This window comes from Cavia porcellus, unplaced genomic scaffold (assembly GCF_034190915.1).
Source record: "Cavia porcellus strain 051 isolate PalLab524CR breed Dunkin Hartley unplaced genomic scaffold, mCavPor4.1 scaffold_1, whole genome shotgun sequence".
In the NCBI taxonomy this organism is placed as follows: domain Eukaryota; kingdom Metazoa; phylum Chordata; class Mammalia; order Rodentia; family Caviidae; genus Cavia; species Cavia porcellus.
Window position 1 is genome coordinate 63,225,372 of NW_026947484.1, and position 15,696 is coordinate 63,241,067.

The window sequence follows — 15,696 nt, forward strand, 5'->3', positions numbered from 1 at the left end:
GGGAACACACCAAATGACTCAAACATTGTGCCAAGCTGCATGGCCACATGTCCTTGAATGACCACAAAAGCACAAGAATTGATTTGGGAGTTATACACAGATTTACTAAATAGATAAAACTGCAAATAATAATCAATTGTATTTGTAAATCATAAAGTGATAAGGAATCTGCAAAAGACGTCACACTCAATAATAAAAAGACCAATTTTAAAACAGGCAAAGGAGTTGAGTGGTCATTTCTTCAAAGGCTTAATCTCATTAGCTATCTTGGAACTGCAGCTCAAAACCACGATGACATGCAATTTCACACCCACTAAATGGCAGAGTTAAAAAGTCAGAAAACATAACATTCTCAGACTTAGTGGCTGCCACAAATCAATAAGACAGGATCTAACATACTTGATTAACTGTTGAAGACTGTAGCAAAATAGAGAAAACTAGAGAAGCTTCTCAAGGAGTTGTATATAAGGGTAAATACAACTGTAGGTCAAATGGTCACCGTGACGAAAATCAAACTAGAAAGTGAAGCGGGAAGGGTTCCTACTACTGCATTTTCGGATTTTTTGCTATTAAAAGATTTCTTCAGCCAAATATAGTGTCTTCAAGATATGCTTCCAGGTTATACCTCATCTTTTAATTCCTTTGCATAGATCTCCAAAGATACTTGGATTCTAAGTGCAATACAAGAGATAGGAAACCCGGAAGTAGACCTTTTGGACATGGGAAGAGGATCCACTGATGAAGGAGAGGGGAAGCAGGGAGGTGAAAGTAAATAAAAGTATTAAAATGTGATGTAAATATAGAGATACAATAGACATAGACACAGATATTCATTATGGATCATCACTACATACTAACAAACAAAAGATAACTTTAAAAAAAATAAATACTTGGATTTTATCCTTCTGGGTAATGAATGAATTCTTTTAGAGTTATATGTAGCCAGGCATAGTGGTACATGTCTGTAATCCCAAAAATCTGAAAGGTGGAGGCAGGAGAAGTACAAGTTTGAGCCTAGCCTTGGCAACTACGTAAGACTCTATTTCAAAACAAAACAATGAAAAAGGGTTGGGATTGTCACTCAGTGTAAAAGTCCTGAGTTCAATCACAGGAGCTTTCTTGGGGGAAGAAAGGATTTGTACCAAACCCTTCAGCGGATCTTGTTTTGTCACTCTAACAAATGTTCTTCACAAAAACTTAAAACTTCAGAATCTACTGACTGATCAGAAAGGAACAATTAAATGAGTTGACTCTGGTCCTGCCAGCGCGTTTGGGCTCCCTGTTAGAATCTGTGCCCACAGACTTACGCTGGCATAGGGCTGCAGAAGCACTGCTGGGTCAACCCATTACTCTACTGGAGCTGATGCTAAGCACTGTGTTTGTGGAATTGGCAACTAAGACACCACTTTTCCATGAGGACTCAGAAGCTGACAAACTCGAGGATTTTCAGTGAAGTATGGCCAGAAGTAGAATCTGTGCAGGACAATGAGAGTACATTTTCCAAGTGGAAACCAAAAAGCCTAGCATCCCATATCAAAAACTTGGATTCACTTGGGAGGCTGAGGCAGGAGGATCATTGCAAGTTCAAGACTGGGATTGAAAGTGGGCTACAAGTGAGCCTAAGGCCAGCCAAAACTGCATAGTGAGACCCTGTCTCAAAAAGACAAAAAAAAAATCAAAATTTGGATGAAAATGACTTGGATTTACTCTGGGAAATGTTAATCTTTTCAAGTTAATATCTAGAAAAATGGCACTGACTCATCCATATTTTGATGACATGGACAATCAGATAAAGAAGATACAGCTTTACAAAAAAGGTTTTTACATGCTGTAGTAAAGACTTGTACTTTTATAATTGACTCTACTATTGCCTCCCACACTTTTATCTTTGTTGTAAAAAATTGTACTTCATCTTATAATTTCAAAAGTGTAACTTAAAAATGCACACATTGTTCTATATACATTTAAACATAATAATTTTGTGTATGTATGTAGATTTCCCTGTGATGACTATTTACTATAATAAAACAATAAATCTAATATTGAAAAAAATCAAATAATTAAAAGTAATGCCCACAAATGTGGAGAACTGGAGGTCTCATACACTACTGGGAATGTAAAATGGTAATCATTTTGGAAAAAAATCTTGCAGGCACCCAAACAGTTAAACATAGTTATAACAGATGATCTAGTACATTTTGCATATAGCCAACCTAAGTAAAAAAGATATATTCACACAAGAAACTGTATGTGATAGTAGCATTATCCATATTGACCAAAGGATAGAAATAATCTAAATGTCCACCAACCGATGAATGGATAAATAAAATGCATTTATCCACATGACAGAGTATTATTCAGCTATGTAAAGAACCAATACACGAGTGAACCTTAAAAACACGATTGAAAGAAACTGGTCACAAAATAACAGATATAACTCTATTTATATGAAAGTTTGTACACAGAAAGTAGGTCAGTGGTTGCCTAGGGCTAGGGGAAGGAATGGTGAGAGAAGAAAGTGATAGGTAAAGGAAATTATGTTATTGAGGTGCTGAAAAAGATTTATAATTGACCAGTGATGGTTTCACATGGTAATGGATATACTAATTGACCAGTGATGGTTTCACATGGTAATGGATATACTAATTGACCAGTGATGGTTTCACATGGTAATGGATATACTAATTGACCAGTGATGGTTTCACATGGTAATGGATATACTAATCACCACCTAATTATAGAGGGGTAAGACAAGATAGATAAAGGAAACAGAGTTTTTCAGATGATAAAAATATCCTAAAATTAACTGGTGATAGTTCTATACATCAATGAATATACTAAAACATACTCAATGATGTACACTGAATGAATTATATAGCATGTGAGTTATATTTCAATAAACCTATTTTAAAAATAATCCAGGGAACACAGAATTTAACAGTGATTATCTCTGAGATAATTTCTTAGAATTAAAAATACATATCATGAGGCCAGAAAAACCAAAGGAAAAGCCAGAGTCAGATTCCTATCCATGCCAAGTTACTCAGTCATCTTTTCTCTGCCTAACTCAAGTAAAAGGAAATTTTCTGTTTGCAATAACTCTTGCCTAGGAAAATACTGAAATTGGAGGTTCTTTTTCCTCACAGCAGCTTCCAAGGCCCTGCAGTTGATAAATGGCCACAAACTCTGAATAACCCTGGGGTACTCAAACATTCTAAACTAAAGTCTTTTTGCTGATCAATAAATGACAGGAATTACTTTAGTCAATTCTGAACAGACCAGAGAACTATCCTCCCCAAAGTGCTGGTTTTCAGTTGTGAGCCTCACAATCACTGTTCTCCCCTTCATAGCATTTCCCCTTTCTAGGTATACTCAGTGAATTTTGTCACTGGTGCATGTTCCCTGCCAGATCAGGGAACAGACTCATTTGGTTTCCTTAAAGTTTCTTTGAGCTGTGTTTTATATGTTGACACTCCTCACCCGTGGTCTTAGACTCCCTTCTCTCATCGCAGTTTGCACCTATTCTCTTATCTTTTTTCCGTCATTCCTAAGCCCCATTCCTACATGTCCCAAAGGAGGGATGTCAGGACTGCTGCTATATTAAACCATATTTCCTTTTCTTTTGATTTTTAAGAGTCTGCAGTCACCACCTTCATTACTTGTCTCCATTTCCATCAATCCCACACATAGCATGTTCTCCTTCCCTTTGTTCCCCTTCACCTTGTTCTCCGGGGCCCACTATAAATTGCCTGACAAAGTCTTGCCTCACAAACCTCTCAAAATGCCTCTAGCAAAAAGTGACCCCTTGATTCTCTAAATCATTGCTAATAATTTTCTCACATCATCTGTCACTTTCCATCTGGCTTTTCAGCTATTCATATTATTCTATTAATTTTCCTGTAAGATAGAATACTCTTCGAGAATGTGAATTTATGAGCACAAGGTGCACTGAGAGCTACATCAAAGGAAATACTGGTTAAGTCTGGCCACTGGCCTTCGAGCCAGTGCAAATTTATCTGGATTACACTTGAATTATAAAATCAACTATATATCCACAGCACTTTATGTTTAAGGGCACTTTTCAATGTGTTTTTTCATTTCATTCTCTGATAAATTTTGAATGGCATTATTAATTAGTGCTATTTTACAGTTAAAAGACATTCCAGTATTAAAGAGTCTGATGAGTGGTGTTATCAAGAAAAACAAAAAATTATCTTCAAGATTCTTCCCCAGAGTGATCATGTTTAGTATTTCTTCTTCATTGTATATCACCATCAGGACGGCTCAAGGTTAGATTTTAGCATCTAGGATTTCTTTTCCTATAACTGAGCTACCTGCACTAGTGGCTCGGCCAGCTTACCTCTTCTCTAGTGGACATTTAGGAACTTAATAATTCTAGTCATTCATCTGATTCATTGCTGCTGGAATCCATGTCAACAATGCAGGATGTTTAGAATTAATGAAGAAGAAACAAGAGGCAGCCTCTCAGAACAAGCATCTTTATTTCAGGGCCAGAGGCTTAGGGCCAAGCTAACACCTCTTTGATAACACTCCATCTCCTGATGATGCAAAGAAGCAAATGAGAAAGACATTGCAAACACTGCAGTGACAGAACAGATTGCCTTCTAGTTTATCAAAGCCTATTCCAAATGCATGATTTTGAGCTAAGCTGAAAACACATATGTCCTCATTTCCATGAGCACAGATAGGAACCATGAAATCAACAAACTCAGAGATTCCCGAGCCTCTTATCTAGTGTCCTAGGACTCTAAAAGAATGTACACTCACATACATGGGGCCCTGCTAGGAGCGACACCTTTCATGAAGAAGTCTAGATCTCCTCAGTTAGATTTTAAGTCTCGGGTGATCAGAGATCAATTACAAATCTCCTGTACCCCTTCTTAGCATTCACTGCCTTCTACAGAGCAGCCTAGTGGCTGCTCCCTACCATAAGTCAAATTAAGAGATGAGTTGCTAGAAAAGACAGCTCCACATATAATCTAGAAATGCCAGATCACTTATAAAGAAATCAGGTCGAGGTAGTGCCCCATGTTAGAAAGGGAAGACTTGATTCTTATTATGGGGCCTTTTAATTATGCCTGTCTGTCTCAAAGGTACCAGATAAATAGCAAGTCAGTTTCCACATATGGAAAAAATAGAAGGGAATAATTTAAAAATATATAAGGGAATGACAAAACAATATATATAATTATATTTAATCTATAGCTATATATAGATCTAGATATATCTATAAATTATATATGTATTTTTTCACCAGATAAACAGATTATTCATGGTACATTTAAATTATTAATTTGTGATGAAAGGATTTTTAACAAGAATTACTTATATGCATTCAAAGAAAGAAATGTTGTGCTGCTCCTTCAGAGATTTTTTTTAAACCTAATTCACTAAATAATAAATACCCTAATGTTTTAAGCCAAACACTCCTCTTTGGCTCTTAAATATTTTCAGAAATAACTTTTTCCTTGTTAATTTCTGAATCTTGGCTGTACTTCCTGCTAATTTCAAACATATGTCACATACGAAATACGTTATTTTTTTCCAAAACTAATTTTGGCAAGCGGGTACTTTGGAAGCGGCATACAGATCCGGGGACAAACAAACAGGGCAGCCTGAAGCTGCCACAACTCACTGACAGTTTTTCTTTCTCTTCTATTTCCAGGTCCACAAAGATGGGGACAACAACAAGTAGGAGCTTTTAAAACTTTCAATATGGGAAAAACACTCTGCAGTTTTATTATGCTATCTCAGAACTTGCTTTCCAAAAAGAAACACTAACATTTGTGGATGTACGGTGTGAAGTGATGCCCTGATAACTACACTAATTTCTCTCCGGTTACCTAAGATGGCCAAAGCTGTGTCAAATGTCCTTCCATGCCTTCAATGAATTCTCCACCATGATAGCATCTGAAAGTACCAGACATTGTGTAAGATGTGTTGTTTTTCCAAATCTGCTGCTCTAAACTTTCTAAAGAACCACTAAACACTCAATGGATAAAAAGCTATGAATTCACAGCAGCTATATGGATCAGCACTTACAGACGAAGACATATCAAAGGTAAAAATGGTTTTCTTTATAAATGTCCAGACTCATGGTATGTGTGATTAGGAAGAACAACTGGTACAATAAATAGAAATACAATAAATAGAAATAGAAACCTTGTTTTATACAAGAGGCATAGAACAGTCAGCGTCTTAAACCTGGCAAGGCAGCACACATTGAAAATTTCAGCATTCTGGGAGGCTGAGATGGTAGGACTGCAAATTTGAGCCCAGACTGAGCAATTAAGCAAGACACTGTCTCAAAATTTGAAAAAAAAAATTAAAGAGGCTAGAGATGCACCACATTCCCCAGTGTGGGAGGGGAGGTGAAAACCAGGATCCTAAGTCCCAATTCTAGCCTTTCCCAGAAGAGAAGAATCACAAGAGTCATTAACTATTCATCCTTCCCTGTAGCTTCCACTTTGAATGCTCCTTTGTGGTCCTTCCTATCAAAAGAGGGAATATATTTTATTAACTTTTATGATTTTCTTGGGCAAGAAAATACAAAGAAAGTAACACTTTTCTGGTTCCAGTCATAGGATTATACAGGCCTGTTGTGCTTTCGGTGCTCACTGCTGCCCGCCTCTTCCCTGCTGCGGCCTTCCCCGCAAGCACTCACCTGGACTACTGCTGGCCTGCAGAACACAGGGACAAGAGGCCACTCAGGCTGATTTCCAGGTAAGGCCCCTACCTACCAGGAAGCTCAGCTAAGAGCCACAGAATCACCTAATTGAATGGCCAAGCAAACACAGAAGTAGGTCTTTCCAAGGGCATCCAAGTCAGAAGAGGCCTCACACATGAGTTTGGGGATAAATTCTAAGCTTTAAGCTGATATTCTAAGATTTTAAGTGGGGATTTTTTTAATTCAACAATAAACTGATACTGCTAGAATGGTTGAAATATAAACAAATAGTTTGAAGAACTCTATGTGTTACTACTAATAAGTATACCTAAGTTTTTAAAAAGTTTTAAAAATCAACAAATGCTTCATTACTTATGAAAGTATGCATCTTTCATCTATTAGAATTAAACATTAATGTTGGGTCCAAATGTAAAAACTGGCTTAGTTAAAAATCAATATATGATAACCTACTCAAGCATCAAGAGGAGCTTTGGTTCACAGATCTGAAAATATTTTAATATACAAACAAAATTATCATTGTGCCAGTGATGTTTAAATGAAGATATAATGTTAGCAACTTGTTTAATTCAATTTATATCTTTGGAGGGGTTCTAGGAATCAAACTCAGGACCTTGTGCTTGCCAGGCAGGTGCTTATCCCACTGAGTGATGCCACAGCCCTTTTAATTTAATTTTTTAATATTGGCTCTTATTGAGGCTTAATTTTATTTTTTTATTTTATGAAAAAAGTAAAAAAATTCATAACAGGATGATAAAAGAATAACAATATTGAAAACATTGTATATTATCATCTTTATTATCAAAGGTACAAGATATGGGCATAAAAACACCTCAAATCAATATGAGCACAAATCTTCCTTTTATATGAACTAAGACGCATAAATAGTGTAACTTGCACTTTTTCCTCCTGTTTTCCTTCTTTACCTCTTTCTCCCATCCTAGTTCCTTTTTCAACAATTTCTTCTGACTTCACAATAGCTATTACATTTTAGACCTTATTTATTTGTTTAATTTCTCACACCAGGGAGACAATACAATATTTATACATTTGAGTCTGATTTATTTCATTGGTAAGTATGGTCTCAAATTGCATCCATTTGCCCATAAAAGTCTCAAATTTGTCATTCTTTATAGCAAACTAATACTCTTACTGTATAAAAATACCACATATTATTTATCTATTCTTGTGTTGATGGGTATTTAGGTTGTTCCCAGGTTATAGCTATCACAAATTGTCCTAGAACCTGGTGCATATATGCCTGTGGTATTATGTTGTTAATTCTTCTGGGAAGATACCTAGAAGGAGAATAGCTGGGTCAAATAAGACCTCTAATCCTAGATTTCTGAGGAATCTTCATACTGATTTCCACAGTGGTTGCACCACTTTGCACTCCCATCAAAAATGGAGAAGAGTTCCTTTTTCACTACAGCACCATCAGTGTTTGTTATTGGTTGATTTCCTGATGGTAAGCCATTCTTTCTGGAGTGAGATGGAATCTCAGTGTTGTTTTAATTTTCATCTCTCACCAACAATATTGAACATTTTTTCATATATTTATTTGCCACTTACATTTCTTCATCTGAGAAGTGTGCATTCATTTCAGATGCCAATTTTTGGAGTAGGTCTTCGAATTTGGGGAGGTATAACTTTTTATTCAGTCCTTTACATGTTCTCAGATAGAAGTCCTCTGTCTGAGGGAAAATTGGCTAATATGTTTTCCCAATCTATGGGTTGTTTTTTCACTCTGTTGGTGATTTCTTTTGACATGCAAAAGCTTTTTAATAAGGTGAGGTCCCAGGTGTTGATTCTTTGGAATACTTCCTGTGCAGTTTGGTTTCTGTTCATGAACTCTCAGCCTATACCTGTGTTCTGGAGATTTCTACTAACTTTGTCTTCCAGTAGATTTAACATTTATGCTTTAATATTTAGATCTTTGATCCATTTTGACTTTAGTTTAGTGCATGATGATAGTCACAGGTCTAGTTTTAGTCTTTGGTATGGAGTTTCTCCAGTACCAGTTAGGTTGTCTTTCTTCCAGTGAATATTCTTCTAGTGAACACACTTTGCCAAAGACAAGGCTGAGTATGTTTGGAATTGTGTCTGCATCTTCTAATCTGTTTCACTGATTCTCAGGTCTGTTTTCTTGCCAGTACCATGCTGATTTTTTCACAGTAGCTTCATGGGATAATTTCAAATCAGGAACTGTAATGTGAAGCATAATTTTAAATTTCTCTTGAGACTAGCTTAGGCTGAGAGAGTCTAGTTTTAAATGGCAACTGGCTAGCTATTGTTTCCTTCTCCTAAAATACATGTAAAGACATGCAAAAACAGGAAAACTGACCACTGTCTGAATCCCAAGAAAATAAAAAGGATCAAGACATCATACGTACATGTGTCAGTTCCCTATGATGAATGTATTTATTATGCAGTGCACATACTAATTAAAAACTTAAATAAAAACCCACCCTCACTGCGAATCAGAAAGAGAATATGAATTTAATTATTAAACTAATGAAACCAAATTTGACAAAGTAGGCAATCACTAATCCTTGCATCACTTTGAAAATAAGGACACTTACATGAAGGTTGTGTTTTGCAGTCCCACAGCCTTAGCCTCCCTGAGTACTGGGATTACAAGGCATGTTCCCCAAACCTCTGCTCCCTTGATGCAGAGAAACATGTTTATATATGCTCAGACAAATAGAATTAGCTATTCTTTAGTTGAGTTGAAGGCAATATGAGAGACCCATAAATGGCATACTTCTCTTTATTTAATTCCTTAATGTCTTTCCGCATCCTTTCATTACCAGAAAGAGGAAAGAAGATTCAAGGAGTATATAAGGGTTAGAAGTCACATTATATGTATGTGTAGTATAATTTCATAGCTCTATGGTATAGGAAGAAGAGACTAAAAAAGGCTTTTAGAAATGCATTTTAGGGAGTTTCATAAATGGCGGCTTGCTAGGGGGTTGGGCGGAGAGTCTCTGCAGAAAAATCATATTAGATGCCAGAATATGACAACATGAAGAGGCCCAGATGAATGGATAATGATTCTTATTAACCAAGGCAGTAACTGAAGGGAAAAATAAAACTGGGAAAAGGAAGGAAAAGCACAGATGGAGAGCTGAAGCCTGAGGTACTCACTGAGCCCTGTTCCACACTGTACTAGGCATGGCCAGAGGATTTAAGGTCATACTGAGACAGGAGTCTGCAAATCCCACACCTATAACATGGCACACTGAGCAGTGGATCCAAGAGGAAAAGCTATATTGGCTTTTGGCGACTGCTGGAAATTGAGACTTGGGACCCCACGAAACAGCCAGGGCCCCACCTGGCTGCACCAGAGGAGACTGTGAGAAGCTCCAGAGCTCTGAAGCCAGACACCAAGCAGTTTTCTGACCAAGCCGCACTGTGCCAGGAACGCAGTGAAGACAAATGGCACAATGTGCAGTGGAACCAAGAAGAAGATCTGCATTGAGTCCCAGTGAGTACTAGGGACCGGGTCCCCTGCAGCTGCTGTTGCTGGCTGGAGGACATCTTGGAATTGGGCAAAGCCCAGTGCCGTGACGGCATCAGTGACACAGAGAAGACTAGTGGAGGACATCTTGGGATTGGGTAGACCTGGCGCTGTGGTTGATATCAGATAGTCACTCCTGGTGCAGAGGGGTCTGGTAGAGGACAGCTGGGATTTGGGCAGAGCCCTGTGCCACAGTGACATTAGTCAGCCACTTCTGGTGCAGAGAGAACTGGCAGGATTTCCTGGAGCTGAACCACGCCTCTGGTTTAGACCCAATAAGCAGATACAAAATAGTCGCGACACTGTGACATCCATAAGGTACTAGCTGACTTGCAGATTGACTGGCACAGAGGCTGGAGGCTAGCCTGCACTGTCCCTGCACCCCTGCCTACCTCAACTAACAGCAAATTGGGGAGGGAAGCAAAAACTCAAGTCAGCATACTTCGGAAAGCCCCTAAGCAATACAGAGAGGGCCAGAGACCCCCAGGACACTCGAAGCTGAAAGAAACCAGAAACATGACAAGAGATAGAAATTTAAAAAAAAAACTCCAGCTGCCAAACATGAGAAAATAAGCCCAGGAGAAGTAAACATAGAAGAGAACCAGCACAGTAACCATCCAATACTAGACACAGCATCAGCTGAAATAAAGAAATACCTTCATGACCTCATAGACGAATTTAAAACTGTACTTCTGATCCAAGTGAGGCAAGATATAAAGAGACTCATTAAAGAAATAATAAGCCCCGCCCAAAAGATCACAGAAGAAAGAACAGAGGAAATAAGAAAAGAAAGAGAAATTTCTGAAGAAGAATTTAAACACAACCTAGAATACATGAAACAGATCCAAAGAGATTACCAGGAAACTAAAGACTCCATTGAACACTGTCAAAATGCTTTGACAGAAACTAAAGTTATCCTTTTGAAACTTGAAGACAGATTTATGATATATGATCATGAAAGAAAAGACCTCCTAAAAATAACGAGGAACCAGAAAGAAACAATTCAAAGACTAGAAGATGACAAAAGGATACATAACTTAAGAATAAAGCATGTGAGCGAGGAAGCAGGAGCAACCAAAAAAAAATGAAATACAAAGAATATTCACAGATATATTAAAGGAAAACTTTCCAAGTATAGGAAAAAGAAATGATATCCAGATAAAAGAGGCATACAGAACAACAGCTACCTACAACCAAAACAGATCTACACCCAGACATATAATAAATCAAGATTCCAGAAATCCACCAAAAGAACAGAATACTAAAAGCAGCCAGGGAAAAGAAGCAGATAACCTACAATGGAAAAATTATCAAAATAACAACAGACTTACCAACACAAACTCTCAAATCAAGAAGGGAACGGGGGAAATATTCCAAGTCCTGAAAGAAAATAATTTGCAACCAAGACTCATAGACCCAGAAAAACTCTCTCTCAAAATTAATGGAGAAATAAGAAGCTTCCAAGACAAGGAGGAACTGTGGAAGTTCATGGCCACCAACCCAACCCTACACAGAGTGCTAAAGGACATTCCAAAGAGACAGAGGAAGGGATACCAGGATTCCAGCAACAGTGGCAGAGAAGCCTCAATGAATGGAGCAGACAGTGGAATGAGGGAGTAAGGTGGACAAATTATAGCAGTAAAGTGGAGTAGCAGACATGAGGCAGAGAGGGAAATCTATAATCTTTAGTATAGATAGCTTTGATACACTATTTTAAAAAGGCAGAGGTCATTGTTAATAGTGTATCAGGATTTAAAAGACACAGTAGTCTTATTGCCCCGTTTAGTTTGAATTTAATTTGTTCCAATCTGTTCACTCATATCAGATTTGAGGGCATAGACATCTGACCCAAAAATAGCAGCTTATACAATGGTAACTATCCTTAATTTCCTATTAACTTAAACTGAAACCCTTTATTACTTACCTTGTCTTACTATGACTGATCTTATTTGAATCTGATTCATTAGACTGCAATTTTGCCTTGGCTGACATTATTTGAATTTGTATGCTTGATAGTATCAACCCTAAAATTTGAGGCAACTACTCTGAAGATGACAAGATATAAAAGATATACATACCAGTTTTGATTATTAACAGCTCGCAAGTCCTACAATGTTTTCAAAGTTGTGTTTTTATAAAAATAGCTATGTAACTATATTAAGCCTGATGATGTGGACAAGCCTATTGAAAATAACAAGAGAAATCATAGTAACTATGGTAGATCACCTAATACTGTGGTCTTATGTGTCTTTTTCATTGCATGTTTTTCTAGGAATTTGTTTTGCTGTCTTGTTATGATTTGTTTTTCCCTATAATACAGAGAAGATAGATATACATGTAGAAATTCACACATGAGAAGATTTTTTAAACTATTTACGGGAACAGACTATATAAAGCAAGATGTAATGAACAGATACTCTGAAGAAGAAGAGACGCTAAGAAACCCAATGCTAATTCTGTAACATTATGACAAAATTTAGCAATACTATTATTCACTGATCAGAGTGATACTAGTCTAGTCTCTTAAGTTCAATTTTAGCACATTGTAAAGATAAGGACAGCTACTATGAAGAGAATGAGAGACACTATGGTAGTTATTATTGTCTTCCCCAATGTCAGATCTTGAAGACTTAAAAAACCTTCATCATCCTGTAATGATTTGATTAATTCTATAATATGCAATATGTATTTAAAATACATGAAGATGGGGACAACTATTTGGAAGAAACTAGAGACAATTAGATAAACAGTGAAGATCTCCAGTGGACTTGCTTTGAAATCTGTATTTCTTTAAATTGTGTCTTTTTGAACTGTTTTGATATGTTTAATCTTACCCTCTTTAAGATAAAAAACAAGTGTGTATGTCTGATAACCATATTTCTAACCTTTTGTTAGATCACTGAGCAGAATTGTTGGCAACATCACTATTTGAATGTCACTTTACATACTTTAATTTTGTAACCTGAACAACTATTGCTAAGATGTCAATGTGTAACTTATCAACTGGTGATTTCTTACCATTTATTTTTCTGTAATTATGTATTATTTCTACCCTTTTTATCTCCATGTATTTTTTGTTTCTTTCTCTTTAAATAAATAAAAAAAGAAATAATTTTAGCAGATGCAAACATAGACCATTAATTTAGCTTGACAAAGAATCCAACATTAGGATAAAAGGTGATGATATCTGGTTTAACTGTAAGAACGAACTTGGCAAATGCTTACTGTAACAGGAAAATCCAGGATATACACATTATATACCCAACTGTATGCTAGGAACTAAGTGTATTACCTACTATCATTTCAGGCTGAACCAGCTCCCAAATAGAAAATGAAAGAGCGTCTCTTCACCTATACTACATTAGAAAAATTTAGGTCAAGGACAACTATCTTTCAAAAAGAGATTTAAAAAAATTATCAAAGCAGTGAACTACCACTTCTCAGATCATAAGATAGATGGGCTTTTTTATTCCTATTACTATGTCTAAAAGCTGGGGAGTACTTACATTAAGCAAATATAAGAAGAATCTGAAAGATAAACAAAAGAAGGATGAGCTATTTTGGTTCCTATTGCCTCAGATATTCTAAATTTGTAGCTAAGACTCTGAAAATGAGCAAATGACAAAAGATATAGACAAAGAAAATCTGATCCCTTAGGGAAAAAATGTAGAAACTTAAGCAAAAATAAATATAAGTAAAAATATTAAAACTAAAACACATAGTGACCAAAAATTTAGTATGTATAAGTTCAACAGAAGAATGGAGGAGAGAGAGGAAAGAATGAGTGGACCTGAAACAGTGAAACAGAAACTACTCAATCTGAACAACAGATAAAACAGACATTTTAAAACGGACAAAGATTCAGGAATTCCGGGAACTGTTTTTTTAAAAAGTTCTAATATTTGCATGAAAAAGTTGGAGCTGCCCTAGTGGCCTCTCACCTGTGCCCTCCCTGCGCATCTGGGCAGCCGCGCTGCCATTTGGTAGGACTGGAGACTCTGGGAACCAATCATTAATTGCTAAAGAACTGGGTACGGGACCAGCGAGTCAGGTCCTGAGTGGGCCTGCAATGGCCTCCCCGTTCCTGGCCTTGCTTGGTGGACTCTAGAGTTCTTAGCAAGTAAGCAGGCACCATCAGTTCCAGAGGCTGGAAAGCCTGGGGTAAACTCCAAATAATCACAACCAAAATAAAATTACACCCAGACATATAATAATCACCATCCCAAAAATCCAACATAAGAATAGAATATTAAAAGCTGTCAGAGAGAAAAGACAGATCACTTATAAAGGAAAACCTATTAGAATCACAGTAGACTTCTCAGCACAAACAATAAAGTCAAGAAGAGCATGGAGTGAAGTATTCCAGATCCTAAAGGAAAATGATTTCCAACCTAGACTAACACTGTCCTTCAAAATCGGTGGAGAAATAAGATAATTCCATGACAAAGAACAGCTGAAGAACTTCATGATCACCAGGGCAACCAAGCAATGAATATTGAAAGACAGTTTATATACACGTAGGAAAAAACCACTAAGCAAAGCAGACAATTAAACAGAACAGAAAGATAAAGATGCAACAGCAGAAAGATAACATGTCAACAATAAACCAACATATAACAGTTATAACCATTAATGTAAGTGGTCTCAATGCACCAATTAAAAGAAACAGACTGGCAGAATGGATCAAGAAACAAAATCCAACCATATGCTGTCTACAAGAAACCCATCTAACCCAAAAGGATATTCACAGACTGAAAGTCAAAGGATGGAAAACAATACTTCATGCAACAGGAACCCAATAAAAGGTGGAAGTAGCTATTCTATTTGCAGACAATGTGAACTTTAAACCAACAATGATCAGAAGAGATAAAGGTCACTATACACTGGTTAGGGGAAAACTTCAAGAGGAAGAGATAACTATCTTAAATATGCGTGCACCAAATTCCAGAGTACCCAGTTATATAAAACAAGTATTAACAGAAATGAAAAACCAAATTAGCAGTAACACAATTATAACAGGAGACCTTAACACACCATTGACACCAATGGACAGATCAACAAGATGGAAAATCAGCAAAGAAATAACAGAACGGAATCACACTTGTGAACAAATGGACTTCATAGAGTGTTCCATCCAACAACATCAGAATACACATTCTTCTCAGCAGCACATGGGCCATTCTCTAAAACAGACCCTATACTGGCTCACAAAATATATTTAAATAAATACAAAAGAGTTGAAATTATCCCTTGCATGTTATCGGATCATAACACCATGAAATTAGAAATTAATAATAAAAGATACTGCAAAAATCCCACAAACACATGGAAACTGAATAACACACTCTTGAGTCATCAGTGAGTTACAGGGGAAATTAAAGAAGAAATTAAACAATACCTACAAGAAAATACAAATACCAGAATTTGTGTGATACAATGAAATCTGTCCTCAGACAAAAATTTATTGCAC

At 36.7% G+C, this 15,696-nt stretch overlaps 1 pseudogene; it reads left to right on the forward strand.

The window, feature by feature from the left end:
- The first annotated feature begins 403 nt into the window (after positions 1-403).
- LOC134475223 (cyclin-dependent kinase 1-like) lies at positions 404-14,334 on the forward strand (annotated as a pseudogene).
- The last annotated feature ends 1,362 nt before the right edge of the window (positions 14,335-15,696 follow it).